This window comes from Desmodus rotundus, chromosome 9 (genome assembly GCF_022682495.2).
Source record: "Desmodus rotundus isolate HL8 chromosome 9, HLdesRot8A.1, whole genome shotgun sequence".
NCBI lineage: Eukaryota > Metazoa > Chordata > Mammalia > Chiroptera > Phyllostomidae > Desmodus > Desmodus rotundus.
Window position 1 is genome coordinate 18,667,410 of NC_071395.1, and position 16,253 is coordinate 18,683,662.

At 37.9% G+C, this 16,253-nt stretch overlaps 1 protein-coding gene across 3 annotated transcripts in view; it reads right to left on the bottom strand.

Annotated features, from left to right (window-relative positions):
- The window catches only part of LRBA (LPS responsive beige-like anchor protein), a 503,590-nt gene that overhangs the window by 454,123 nt on the left and 33,214 nt on the right, over nucleotides 1–16,253 (bottom strand). The window lies entirely within an intron of this gene.

Here is a 16,253-nt window from a genome sequence, read left to right on the forward strand (position 1 = left end):
CAATTGCCCTTCTATGAATAAAGATCTAACCTAGCTCTGTAACTGCTTCTAATTCAGCATTTCATTTAAAGTGAAAAATTGAAAATGGCTCAGAGAACACAAAACTTGGAGCTCATCTTTGTCAAATTCCTGGTTTACAATACCTATGCATTTTGATCCCTGTCCTTCCCTATCAATAAACAGGATAACTTTTAGTCACATACCCAAAGCCAGTAATCAAGGGGACTTATTTCACTGATAAAACTATCAGAAAGTCCATCCAGTGAAAGCTGTACTGACCTGTCCAGCCCCACCTTGCCGTCTCATCCACGGCAGCCTCCCACAGACAGACTTTTTAAATTTTAACAAATCCCAACTGCTAAATGAATTGAAACGCTTTTACAGTTACTTTTGCAGGGCTATCCTTTTAAACTGGATTTCTAAAATATTACCGATACTCTTATCCTTCTGAACACTTATTGGTTTTTCATTATGCATTCCTAAACCCCAAAAGTGGGCAAGAATTCAGAGAAAGTCCACTTTACAAAACAAAATACAACAGCTCATAAAACAGTAACAGACATAACCAAATAGAGTTTACTCCAGAAAAGCTAGGAAGGTTCAGAATTGGGAAATCAATTAAAACTCCTGGCAGCCAGGGATCAACATGTGTCTTAGGTTCTGCCAAAGATATACACTGGCATGAGACAGAAAACCCAGAAAAATGAACAACATAAGGCAGGGTCTGCATGCAGGGAGATAAGAATTCCTGGCAAGCAGAGTGGTAGAGGCATTTGGTTCTTCTAGGAAAGCTCTGGCAGAGATTTCAGTGTACAGTTCTTGCATCATCAGTAACAAGCAGCATAAGGAGACGACAGCTGGGTTTCTGCTAAAAGAGTCCCGTGGTGTGATTGGGCCAAGTCTCCTAGCTACATGGTTCTGGCTATGTGATTCCCCTAGGCCACCCAAAATTCTGTAAGCTACATAAGAACTCTAATACAGACTTATTTTTTGTTTTGTGAATATATTTGCTTGGTTTGTCTTTTTTTATTCTGAAATAATTTCAAAGGTTCAAAAAGTTGCAAAATAGTACAGTTTCTGTATAACCTTTACCCAGCTTGCCCTAACATGCATCTATTTTATAATCATACTGCCATCATTAGAACCAGGAAATAAATGTTGATACGATACCATTAACACATCTACAGATACTACCAAATGTTGCCACCTGTCACGCTAGTGTCCTTTTCCTGACCCAGGATCAGCATCCCGCAGTATTCTCCAAACTAAGACAGCTGCACAGGCTTTCTTGACTCCCTGATTTGGAACTACAGAGGTGTATCTGCCAGGTATTTGCTGGACTGTCTTCCTATCTGAATGTTTCCTTCATGTTTAAGTTCAGGTTACGCATTTTTCGGTTAAAAAAATAATCCCCCAGAAGTGATGTGTGTCCTTCTCAGTGTATCATTTCGGACAGTACCTGATGTCAACATGCCTCACGTTTGCTGACAGCAGCTTGGATTAACCTGTTTAAGGTGGTGACTGTCAGATTTTTTTCCACTTTAAAGTTACTACCTTTCATTAAAAAAACAAAAAAAATTTAAGCATTTTGGGGAGAATCCTTTCAGACTATACAAATATCTTTTTTCTTATCATATTTTTAAGAATCCTCTGATGAATCTTACCTGCAATTGTTACTACTGTGGCATTGCTAAATGGTGATTTTACCTTCCCATCATCCTTCCTAAATTTATTAATAGAGAAAACCTTCTTCAATAACAAAATACATCAATCCCACCTGAAAAGCCTGCATCATGCTCACACAGGAAAACGGAAATACTTCTCATGAAGGTTACAAACAAGACTAGGACCCAGTTCCTTTACTATCACTCGGTGTGATTCTAGAGACACGGAAGTCACATCTCCTCCAAAGGCAGTGACACATACGCACATGAGTGGAGGGATTAAAATTATAATTATTTTCAGATGACATAATCTATATCTGGAAAAACAAAGAGCTTCACCTGAAAAATGCTATGTTGTAGAAAAGTATTTGGTAATGGAACTACTGATACAGTTAACAATATGAACCAATCTCAAAAGATGTATCTGTACAGCATTTAGGTAATGATGTTACGTATAAAAACTTCACTTTAGCATTTCCGAGTAGAAAATAGAAGAAACCACCCACCAAAGAAAACACTGTAAGGTAATGGTGAGTAAAGTTGTGTATAACTACATAATGGAATATAAATATAACACAGCCACTGAAAAGAACAGGGCAGCCCCATTGACGTGTAAAGATCTCTAAAATACAGTGAGTGAGAAAATCGAAGTGGAAAAGCATGACTAGTAGGCTACTATTTGAGAGTGAAACATACATATAGACATCTACCTAAGAATTATAGACAAGAAACTAAACAGTAATTGCCTCTGAAAAGGTAACTTTGGGGAAAGAGGGCAAAGGGAGAGTTTTTATATACACACTTTGGGACATCCTCCACAGAGATCTAAATAGGTCAAAACCTAGTTGTGACCCGGCTGGTGTGGCTCAGTGGATTGAGTGCCAGCCTGGGAACTGAAAGGCTGGTTGCCAGTTCAATTTCCTGGGCAGGGCACATGCCAGAGTTGTGGGCCAGGTCCTCAGTTCGGGGCATGCAAGAGGCGGCCAATCAAAGTTTCCCTCACAACAATTATGTTTCTTTCCCTCCCTTGCCCTCTCTCTAGAATTGAATAAATAATATCTTAAAAAAACAAACAAAAAAAAACCTAGTTGCAGCTAACTAACTTAAAGAGACCTTAGCTTCACCTTAATATTACTTATATCAATCTTTCATTTTGATCTGTTTATTACTATCAGTAACCACCCTTCCGAGAGGCTATAGACTTAATTTTTAAATTTTCCAAAAAAAATAATAAACACCCAAATATTTCACCAGCTTTTAAATTGAGTTTATATTGTGAAAACAGTATCCAGACAGGTGTTTTAAATATTCCTCCATTGCTTTAAATATTATAAAATATGCCTTCCAAGGAGAAAATTGATGGCAGAAATGGCTACATACAAACGTGTGGCGTATGTGATATACTATATGTATGCACAGCTATTCTACCTACAAAACATACACAGGGTCTAGGGTATGTCATGTTAACCCTTTCTAACAGTTATTTGAAACTGATCAACCTCCAAAACACAAATTTCTTTCCAATGACAGGGATCATAATCTAAGGCCAGGCATTGGCTAGTTATTATCTGAGCTGCAGTAACGGCTCTGCACTGCAAAATGTAATCTTCCCAAATGTCACAGTAAGTTATGAATATCTGAGCAGCCTAATGCACTTTACTAGCCATGAAATGTGAAAATGTAATCTTATTACTTTTTTATGGTTGTATTTTTTTTGAATAATGTAGCCTGAAAACTGATGTATAGTCTTTTTCTGCATTTTAGCATGATTTGATCTCCTTTGCTACATAGAACATTTTTCAAAACTCTCTATTTCAACATGTTTTAGTCTTGGCCTGAACTTCATAAACAATTTTTATAGCAACCTTCAGGGTGGCATAGCATGCCTTCCACAGATTGCAGTTTAATGTACAAGATTACAGAAATTTTAAAGCGTATTATTCAAAGAATTAAAGTAAGCCCTCACCAGTTTTGTATTAGAACTTCAATTGGGCATGATGATTATTTTCTCAGTGGTAATATTAACAAAATGATTTAAGCTGAAATTAGTAATTAAACCTAAGTCACTTGTCATTTCAGAAAATCAAGAAACACATATACACCAAAAGTAATCTTCTCTTCAAAAGATTTATAAAACTGAAAAGACTACAAACATAGAAAATTCTCAGACTTCAAAGTGAAGCAATGTCTTCCGTGGAAACTTGCTAAATTTTTCCGCAAAGATGTGACAGGAACACGGTGTAACAGGAACAAAAACCGGACAAACTACATTAACAGCTTATGCTCCTAACTAGACACTCTCGGTCTCTTATGACAAACCACGTTTTTCTCTGGGTCTGTCCACTCCTTTTGTGAAATGAACTAAGAGGAAGCTTTATTTACCTGCATCCTTTAAAAATATAATTACTTTTTAAAAGTGCCTATCTCAAGGTATCCAATTTATCCCAATGAATCCATTCCTAAGTGAAAGTGACCCTGTGCGTGTTGGCTGTCACTAGAAGCTTTTCCATAGGGAGAAGTCGAGGAAAAATTACAATGCTGCATCATGGACTGCAGTGGCTCCCAAATGACATTTGCTGCTTCTTCCATAATAATAAAGAGTTTGTAATTTGGTGCATGGGGTCCAGACAAAAGATCTCACTTCCCAGCTCTCCCTCAAGTTTCCAGCCACCTGACCGAGTTCTGACCAAGGAGGACAGCAATATGTGCTACTTGTGGGCATAACTCTTCAAAGGAAGGTGACATGACTTCTCTTTGCAACTCTCCTCCTTCCTCTTCCATACGATGCTGAAATAATGGCAAGGGTCAGAGCAGCCTCCTAGGAATCCATGCCGTGCCTCTCCTGTTGCAGATGACAGGACACAAAGATCTGTGGATCCTGACGGAGACTGCCTCAGCAACGCTGGACCACTTAACTACCAAACCTTCACCCCAAGGACAAATACACTCCCGCCTTGTTTAAGCCCCTGTCATTTGGGGCCTATCACATCCGCCCGACATAGATGCTAATGCTATTAGTTGCATTTTCTCAGAAATTGAAAAAATATATATTTAAAACTTCATCAAGTGACATTTCCCCATCCCCACCTCTCATACCATAGCAGATGTTAACTCCCCACCAGTTAACATCTTGACTTTCTCTTAAGAGACAATGGTGTGCCGTGGTAAGCTTAGAAAGAGAAGTAGCTCAGTCCTGAATTTCACACAACTTAATTTTTGGACTCTACATGTCTTATTACTGCAGAGGTTTGCTATATATAAATAATAAAACACAGGACAATAAGTGATTAAATGTTATAATATCATTAGTACACATATCTTTTAAGATCATCCCCAACATGAAACAAAATGCAAGAAGACTTTGCCTTGGTCAGCTACTAGTACAGAAGAAAGAACGTTGGTGGTAACTTAACCATGAGCCTCTGCTTTGTATCAACCCATTTCTGAGAGAGTTAGCCAAAATATCGTACTGCTGGATCAACATCCGCTGAAAGAAAGGCTATTAAAGGCTCTCCAACGTGCCATCCAGTGACCATAAGACCAATGTACTACAATAGTTAACAGTGCCCAGAAGGCACTCTCTGAATTAGAATATGAAATGTGCAAGAATTCACTGCAATGTTCAACAATAAAATTTCAATAAGAATTAAAATTTTCAATAAAATGTTACACATATTCTTGTACTTCAGAAGTTCCTTCTACAACAGTAATATTTGGTTTCACCTCATAAGGATTTTCCTGAACAGCCAAAGGTCTATTTTACATACAATGCCTCTAACATATACATATTTATACATTATGTATGACAGTATTTCTATAGAAAATACCTGAAGACTATGCACCAGACTATTGGTGATGGTTTTCTTAGAAGATAAACCAGGAGGGATGTCTTGGCTGCAAATTCTTCCCTGAGGAGTGAGGGCTCCCAGCCCCACACAAGGCCCCCCAGCCCAGGGTTCCAGTGTCAGGAAGAGAAGTTCCCACAACTTCAGGCTGTAAAGATCAGTAGGGATTGTGGCTGAGGGAGACAGAGGGCTTCTGAAGTCCCAGGCAGTTTCTTTTAAAGGGTCCATGGATGGACTTACTCAGGCTCCCTCCCTTCCTCCCTCATTTCCCAGTCAGGGCACATGCCTGGGTTGAGTGCCAGGTTCCTGGTTGGGGACATGCAAGAGGCAACCCATCACTGTTTCTCTCGCACATTGATGTTTCTCTCCCTTTCATTCCCCCCTTCCTGGCCCCTCTCTAAAAATAAATAAATAAAACATTTTTTAAAAAAGATAAACCCAAAGAGGCCCATACCAAAATATATCATAATTAAAATGCAGAAGATTAAAGACAAAGAATCTTAAAAACAGCAAGAGAAAAATAGTTACCTACAAGGGAACTCCCATAAGACTGATTTCTCAACAGAAACTGCAGGCCAGAAGGACTGGCAATGAGGTTAAAAATATAGTACTATTAACAATTGCTAAAAAAACTTTGAAATACTTAAGATGTATCCAACAAAACACTTGCAGGACTTTGACACTGAAAACAACAAAATGATGATTAAAGAAACAAAAGATCTAAATTAATGTAGAGATACACTGCATTCATAGCACAGATATCAGTTTTCCCCAATGATAATTTAAATTTAACACAATTCCTTTCTTAATCTCAGCAAGACGTTTAGACGTATAAAGACTATTCTAAAATGTGTATGAAAAAGCAAAGGACCCAGCCTAGCAAAAATAATCTTGGAAAAGAAAGATAACGTGGGAGGAAGTAGTCTACCCAATTTCCAGATTTGCCACAGTAGTAGGAACTCTACGACATCCTGCTGGAGGGACAGACACAGACATACATACATCAACAGAACACAGAACACAGAGCAGACCCTCACAAATATGCCCAACTGAGTTTTGACAGAGGCGTAAAAGCAATTCCATGGAAAATCCAACAAATGGTGCTAAGACAATTAGTACCATTAGATATCCATAGATTGGTAATTGTCAACCAGTATGACATAGAATTTTTAAACATGCCGTACCTGACTATTTAGTCAAGGGCACTGACCTCTTTTCCCTTAGATTGTCAAATTAAAAAAAACGACAACAGCCAAGACAACAACAGCCATCTGCTGTGAACGCCCTGTCATGAACCGTAAATATACAGGTCATGTAAGAAAGTTGCATCTTACTGGGCATGTCGCATAATTAGCTTGCATCTGATTGGTTAATTCTTGGTACCAGAAATCCTTATATGTAACTACAGGCACCTGATACTTTTAAAGTCACTTTGGAGCAAAAAGGGTAGGTAATTACTAGTATTTTTCTGTAAGTCAATCAAAATTATACCTATTTTTGTCAGATTGGCAAAAAATATATTTTTGGTGTGCTGCAGAATTTTAGTAATTAGCTTATGTTTGCCATGAGGAGAAAAGAGTTGAAAATCACTGCCATAGATGAACAACGAACCTTTATCTAAGTATCATACCTTACACAACAATTAATTCAATACAGATAATGGTTTAAATGTAAAAACACAAAACTTTTTAGAAAAACACATAGAAGAAAGTCTTCAGGATTTAGAGTTATGCAAAGAGAGTTCTTAGACTTGACATCATAAGCAAGACTGATACAAGGAAAACCTGGTAAATTGGACCTTACTGAAATTTTAAAATTTACTCTCCAAAAGATCATGTTAAAGAGAATAAAGTGACAAGCTACAGTCTAGAAGAAAGTATTTGCAAAGCACATAGCTGACAAAGGAAAATATCTAAAATAAGTTTCAAAATTCAATATCAAAAAATAAAAAAATAAATCCAAATATAGAACAAAAATATCCAATGGTCAAAAGACACAAACAAACATTTCACATAAGAGGACAGATGACAAATAAGCACATGGAAAGATACCATGAGCCTTTACAGAAATGCAAATTAAAACCACAATCGGTTGTCATCACAGACCTATCAGAATGGCTAAAAAAAGTGACACCACCAAACGCTAGCAAGGATGCAGGAAACTGAATCACCCACATGTTGTTCGCAGGAATGTAAGATGACACAGTCACTCTGGAAAACGGTTTGACAGTGTTGTAAAACAACTAACTACGCAACTACTATGTGATCCAGCAAATGCACTTCTGGAATTCTTCCCAGAAAAATGAAAACTTCTGTTCACACAAAAACCTGTACAAAGATGTTTATAGGAGCTTTCTTCGTCATTGCCAAAAAATGGAAACAACTCAGCTGTCCAACAGGTAAGTGGTTAAATTAACTGGTGTATTCATACCACAGAATACAACTCAACAATAAAAAGAAACAAACTACTGATACAACAATCTAGATGCATCTCAAGAGAACTGTGCCAAAACAAAACGAAACAAATGGTGATATAGCTCATGATTCCATTTACATAAAGCTCTTGAACTGGCAAAATTATAGCCCCGGAGAAAGTCCTGGAGGTGGCCAGGGTAAAGGGGAGGCGCAGGAGGAGGGAAGTGGATGTGAATGTAAAAGGTCAACAGCAGGGCTCCTTATATGATAAAACATGCTGTATTTTGATTGTATCAATGTCAATATTGTACTATAGTCTGTAAGATTTTCCTACTAAGGGAAACTGAGAAAGGGGTACAAGGGATCTCTGCATTATTTCTTACAACTGCATGTGAATCTACAATTATCTCAAAATAAAAAGTTTAATTAAAAAAAGTAAGTAACTGATGGGAGTTGTGACTTTGTTCATGGAATTAATTGTTCTACTGATTATTTCCCATTGAAAAGAAAACTACATTAACTTAGGTGAATCTCTCATTGGCAGGAAATGAAAGCCAAATTATAGGGCAAGGACACCCTCCTGAGCACAATTTCTGAGCCATCTAAAGATGTACAAGTCCCAGTTTCTTCAATTCTCCCTCCTTCCCCAATCAAGCCAGACAGGGGAAAAAAATCAGGTGTATTTAATCACTTGCCCTACACATAAAAAAAAATTTGCCATATAAGATACCAAAAAAAATGATTAAGCACATATTGATATCACACAGAGTTTAACTATATATCCTATTGACCCAGATCAAATCCTTGCATTATAGAATAAATATGCAAATTTGAACCTTCAAACAGGAAATGAAATTTTGTAAATCCATTACATAACTTCAGATTCATGTGTGCACTGAAGGCTAATAAATCATTTAAACCTTCATACACAGAACCTTTTTAAATTTGCATTTATCTACAGTAAATACTGCCATGTTCTTTAATAGCTTGCTAGTTCAATCTAGCAAACCAATGATTTACAGCAATGACATATTTTAAAAATCAGAAATCTGTCACTGTGTGACAACCAGTCAGAAGTCCACTGAACTTACATTACTCAGAATCGAAACATCACAGGGTATAAAAGAGATAGCAAAATGTCAGGCATTCCACAACTGAATCAATTATTATAGTACTTGAGTTTGATTATGTGCTTACAAATAACTGTTTATAGAATCACACACACTTTAAGAACTCTTATTACTTTCACAACCTCAATGTGTCCAAACTATGTTAAAATACATTGTTAAATTTCACTTTATAATTTTAAGACTCTACAAATCCTATTTTGAGGAACTGCAAAATTTAGAATATATCAAAGAAAGATCTGTATTACTTTCTTCCACAAAAGATGGACTTTTAGATCTTCATAATAACTTTATACCAATATTATTTAATTTTATACCAATATACTTATGGAAGGAGATTTATCAGATATAAAAAAGAAACTGGGCCCTGACTGGTGTGGCTCAGTGGACTGAGTGCCAGCCTGCAAACCAAAGCATCACTGGATCCATTCCCAATCAAGGCACATGCCTGGGTTGTAAGCAAGGTCACCAGTAGGGGGCACTCAAAAGGCAACCACACACTGATGTTTCTCTCCCTCTCTTTCTCCCTCCCTTCCCCCTCTCTAAAAATGAACAAATTCTTTAAAAAAAAAAAAAGAAACTGTGTTAACAATGGTAATAAACCGGGAACAACCTAAATGCCCACTGTAATAGACACCTGTTCTTGTACTGTGCTCACTGTTCTTTAATCCCCATTCCATTCTTAGCATTCTTCAGCCAGTAAAGTCACAGTAACTCACACCCAGGCCATAGAGAGGACACTTAAGTCAGGCCTGGCACATACTGGTCACAGTGAATAATCCAAAGGTGAAAAATGTAACCTAAATCAGACCAACAGAAGTCATTAAAAGATTGTGTTTTTAACTGGGAGGAGAAAAAGAAGGACTTAAAATGGTACCCAAATTGGTAGCTTACAGCAGGCATCTTCCCTGGTATGTACACAGAGAAACCAATCTACAGCATAAATGGAGAAAACCTATTCTGGTTGAATCAACTCTCTACCTCCAGCACCTCCTTCCAGAGTACCCTAGTTCTCGTATTTTCAGTCAATGGTCTGTCCTGGTCCTACAGACCAATCAACCCCCCTGATACTTAAGGTAGTTTGATGTAAGTTCCACCTCTTACAACCAGAAAGTCCAGACTAATTTCAAATATAGGAAATTAGCTGAATTGGGGCACATATGTAAAATTGTGTGTAATACAGCCATTTTTAATGGTTTTTCATTTTCATTCATACTTCCCTATCAACATTACTGCATTAGCTCTAACACCTTTTTATTAAAAATAATTTGTTATCCCCCTATACTACCTGAATAAAATTCATATACTGAATTTCATCAACTCTTAAAAAAAAAAGCCTCAAAAGTGAGGATGTATCTTACAATCAATGGCATCATAAATTTAAGTTGGCAGGTCTCTCCTTAATATTGAATAAAATAATGTGAAAGGTACAACTGAGGACATCTTAGATTTGATAAAATGCAATAGCTAATAAGACTGACCAAAAAACAATAAAAAAAAAAAAGCTAGAGTAATGGTGTATAATAGAATTATACACCTGAAACCTACATAATTTTGTTAACCAATGTCATGCCAACAAATTCAATTAAAAGGTTTAAAAAAGGCAACATAGTGCTCTAACCAAAATAAAGAAAAATAATTTAAAATGTTTTTCAATATATAAAATCCCTGTAAATGACCATCTCAAATAAAGAATCTATATGAACATATGTGCCAACAGCAAAGCACACCAATTAAGAAGTATATTGGATATTCATATACCATTGTATTCAAACTATACATCATTCTTAATTATTGGTAAAGTTCCAAATAAAACCAAGTTCAAAAAAAAAAAAAAACACTAAACCTGAACTACACTTTAGACAAAATGAACCTAACACAGATACAGAACATTCCATCCGATGGCACCAGAATACGCATTCTTCTCAAGCACACGCAAAACACTATTAGGCCACAAAACAAATCTTAAAAAATTTAAGAAGTCTAAAATTATATCAAGTATTTTTTCCAGCAAATCAGTCACACATGGAAAGCTTCTGGCCAAGATGGAGGCATAGGTAGATATACTTCGCTTCCTCACAACAACAGAAGGATAACAAAACCAAAAGAAGGATAACAACCAATTTGAAAACAAAAAATAACCAGAACTGCCAGAAAATCGAACTGTATAGAGGTCCAACAACCAAGGAGTTAAAGAAGAAACATTTATCCAGACTGGTAGGAGGGGCGGAGATGGGCAGCTGGGGTGGAGAAGACATGTGGCAAGTCAGCAGCTGGCACACCAGGTAGGCGAGGCAGCGGCTGGTAGACTGGTCAGAGGATGGCAGACCAGGTGGTCCCACATTCCCATACAGATAAACCAGAACAACTGGGGAACGAGACAGACCATGCAAACCAAGGTCCCAGGGCAGGGAACAAAAGCCTCAAAAACCCCTGGCTGTAAAAACCTGTGGGGGTTACAGCAGCAGAAAAGTCCCAGCCTCACAGGAAAGTCCACTGGAGGGAACCACGGGGTCCTAAACTGTACACAAACCCACCCACCTGGGAATCAGTACTAGAAGGCCCCAATTCCCTCGTGGGTTGAGGAGGAAGTGATTGAAAGCAGGCGAAAGAGAAAGTGGCATTGTTCCCTCTCGGACCCCTCCTACACATACAGTGCCACAGCACAGTGGCATGGGTTGCCCTGCCCTGACAAATACCTAAGGCTCCACCCCTTACTATGCAACAGCTATGCCAAATCAAAAAATATGGCCCAAATGAAAGAACAGATCAAAGCTCCAGAAAAAGAACGAAGTGACAAGGAGATAACAAACCTATCAGATGCCAAGTTCAAAATATTGGCAATCAGGATGCTCACAGAAATGACTGAGTACAGACGCAAAATAGAGGAGGAAGTGAAGGCTATGCAAAGTAAAATAAAGAAAAATATACAGAGAACCAACAGTAAAGGGAAGGAAACCGGGACTCAAATCAACAATTTGGAACAGAAGGAAGAAATAAACATTCAACTGGAACAGAATGAAGAAACAAGAATGCAAAAACAATGAGGAGAGGCTTAGGAACCTCTGTGACAACTTTAAACATTCCAACCTCTGGACCACAGGAATGCCAGAAGGAGAGGAGGAAGAGCAAGAAATTGGAAATCTAGTTGAAAGAAAATAATGAAAGAAAACTTCCCCAATCTGGCAAAAGAAATAAACATGCAATTCCAAAAAAGTTGGACCCAAAGAGGAACACACCAAGACACATCATAATTGAATTACCCAAGATTAAAGATAAAGAGAGAATCTTAAAGGCAGCAAGAAGAAAGGAGAGAGTTACCTACAAAGGAGTGCCCTACAGACTATCAGCTGATTTCGCAAAAGAAACCTGGCAAGCAACAAGGGGCTGGAAAGAAGTATTCAAAGTCATGAAAGGTAAGGACCTACATCCAAAAATATTCTATCCAGCAAACCTATCATTTAGAATGGGAGGGCAGATAAAGTGCTTCCCAGATAAGGTCAAGTCAAAGGAGTTCATCATCACCAAGCCCTTATTATATGAAATGTTGAAGAGTCTAATCTAAGAAAAAGAAGATCAAAAACTATGAATAGTAAAATGATAAACTCACAACTATCAACAACTGAACCTAAAAAACAAAAACAAACTAAGCAAACAACTAGAACAGGAACAGAATCACAGAAATGTAGACCACGTGGAGGGTTATCGGCGGGGAGGGGAAGGGAGGAGAATGGTGAAAAGGTACAGAGAATGAGAAGCATTACTGGTAGGTACAAAACAGACAGGAAGGGTCAAGAATAGTATAGGGAAAGGAGAAGTCTAAGAACTTCTATGTAAGGCCCATGGACATGAACTGAGAGGAGGGAAATGCTGGAGGGAATAGGGATACCAGGAGGAGGGGAATAAAGGGCAGAAAAAAAATTAGACAATTGTAATAGCATAATCGATAAAATATATATTTTTTAAAAAAGTAGATGTGCCTACAGCAATCAAGGCCCAACTACAAGAGGAGGGGGTACTCAGCCCACATGAAGGGTGCACCTCAAGAACCCAGCTTGGGTGATAGGAGAGGCTGTGCCACTGGACCCTACAGGACACGTACTACATTAGGCCACACAACCAAGACATGGAGTCAAAAGTAGCTCCTCCTAATACATAGAAACAAACACAGGGAGGCTGTCAAAATGATGAGACATGGCCCAAATGAAAGAACAAATCAAAACTCCAGAAAAAGAGCCAAATGAAATGAAGATAGGCAATCTATCAGATGCAGAGTTCAAAACACTGGTTATAAGGATGCTAAAGGAACTTAGTAAGGACCTCAACAGCATAAAAAAGATCCAGTCAGCAATGAAGGATACACTAATTAATATAAAGAACAATTCACAGGGAAACAACAATAGAGTGGATGAAGCTGAGAATCACATCAATGATTTGGAACATAGGAAGCAAAAGAAAAAAAACCCAACCAATCAGAACAAGAAGAAAGAAAGAATCCCAAAAAAATGAGGATAGTAAAAGCAGCCTGTGGGACAACTTCAAGAGGTCCAATATGCACATCATAGAGGTGCCAGAAGGAGAAGAGAAAGAGCAACAAATTGGAAATCTATTTGAAAAAATAATGAAAGAAAACTTCCCTAATGTGGTGAAGGAAATAGACATGGAAGTCCAGGAAGCAGAGAGAGTCCCAAATAAGATGGGTGCAATGAGGCCCACTCCAAGACACATCATAATTAAAACGCCAAATGTTAAAGAGAAAATATTAAAAGCAGCAAGAGAAAGAAAGTTATCTACACGGGAGTTCCCATGAGACTGTCAGCTGATTTCTCAAAACAAACTTTGCATGCTACTAAAGATTGGCAAGAAATATTCAAAGTCATGAAAAGCAGGCACCTACAGCCAAGATTGCTCTACACAGGAAAGCTACCATTTAGAATCTACGGACAGCTAAAAAGCTTCCCAGACCAGAAAAAACGAATGGAGTTCATCATCGCCAAACCATTATTGTATGAAATGTTAAAGGGACCTTTTAAGAAAAAGATCAAAACTATGACCAATAAAATTGGGGGGGGGGAGGAAACAACCTACATCTATCAACAATTAAATCTAAAAAATAAATTAAGCAAACAAGAACAGAGACAGAACCATGGATATGGAGAGTGTTTTGATAGTTGCGAGATGAGGAGGGTATGGGTGAATGGGTGAAGAGGTGAAGAGGTGAGAGGATTAAGAAGTACAAATATGTAGTCACAGAATAGCCATGGGGATGTAAAGTACAGTATAGGAAATGGAGTAGCCAAAGAACTTATACGCATGACCCATGGACATGAACAATGGTGTGGGGATTGCTGAGAAAGTGGGGTTGCTGGGTGGAGGGGGGCAAAGGGGAAAAAAATCAGGACACCTGTAGTATAATCAATAAAATATAATTTAAAAAATAGTATAAAGACTTGAAAAGACCTATCTCCAAAGAAGATAAACAAATGCTCAACAAGTTATAGGAAAAGATGATCAAGTCATTAACCATCAGGGAAATGCAAGTGAAAACCACGAAGAGGTTATCACCTTACACGTATAAGAACACTATTGCCCCCCCCCAAAAAAAGACAGTAAGTAGTGGCAAGGAAAGGATATGGAAAAACTGGACCCCTGTACACTGTGCATAGAAATATAAAATGTTGCAGTCACTATGGAAAATGATACAGAAGTTTCCTACAAATAAAAATAGCCCTGACCAGGGTAGTCCAGTCAGATGGGCATTGTCCTGCAAAGCAAAAGGTCTCTGGTTCAATTCCCAATCAGGGTACATGTCTGGGTTACAGGTTCAGTCCCCATTCAGGGGCATACAAGAGGCATCAGATCGATGTTTCTCTCTCACATCAATGTTTCTCTCTCTCTTTCTTCCTCCCTTCCCTTCTTTCTAAACAGTAAATTAAATCTTTAAAAAAATTTTGTAATTAAAAATAGAACTACCATATTATCTCTCAGTCTGAGTTATGAGTATTTATCCAAAAGAAGTGTAATGAGATTCTAGCAGGGATGCGGTAGTCCCCCTTTTTCACAGAGTATGTTCCATGACACCCACGGACGCCTGAAACAACAGACAGTACCGAAACGAACCCTGTATGTTTTTTCCTACACATACCTATGAAAAAGTTTAACTCACAAATTAGGCACAGCAAGAGATTAACAATAATAACTAATAATAAAATAAAACAATTATAACAATACACTGTAATAAAGTTATGTGAATGTGGTTTCTCTCAAAATATCTTACTGTACTGTAGTCACCATTTTTCTTCCTGTGATGACGCCAGGCTTGACGACAGGCTTGACGACGCAGCTTTGGGCTACTCTGAGGGCTACTTGAAGACGAGCGCTGGAACACCCCCCCAGTTAATCTGATGACCAAGATGGCTAATAACAGTCAGGTAGCGTATACAACATGGGTGTGCTGGACAAAGGCATGACACACATCTCAGGGGAGATGTCCACAAGATTTGACAACACGACTCAGAATAGCATACAATTTAAAACTTATGTACTGTTTATTTCTGGAGCTTTCCATTTAATTTTTTCACTACCCACTTGCCCACGGGTAACTGAACTGTGGAAAGCAATACCACGAATGACAGGGGCTACTGTATTGGCCCTGCAACGTTCACGGCAGTGCTGCTCACACAGCCAAGATGTGGAAACACTCTAAATGCCCATCAGTAGATGAAGAGATAAAAAAACGTGGTGTACCAATACAATGGAATATAATTCAGCCATGAAAAAGACAAAAACCCGGTAATACCTGACAATATGAAGGAAACTTGAAGACACTATGCTAAGTGAAATAAGACCGTCACAGAAAGACAAACAGTGCATGACTAAGTCATGTAAGGACAGACGACAGCAGTTGCCAAGGACTAGCGGAAGGGGCAAATGGGTGGTTGCTAATGAATGGGCTTACAGCTCAATTATGCAAAGTAAGTTTTGGAGATCTGCTATAGTTAATAATACTGTATTTTACACTGAAAAAAATGATGCAGGTAGATCTCCTATTAAGTGTTCTTATCGCAATAAAATAGATTTTAAAAATAAGAAAAAAAATGAAAAATTAACATACGTGGGTTGAACATTAAAACATTCCTGAGACCACTTTTTCCAATTCTGCACATGTAAACTTGAAAATATACATTTAAAAAGAGGTGAAAT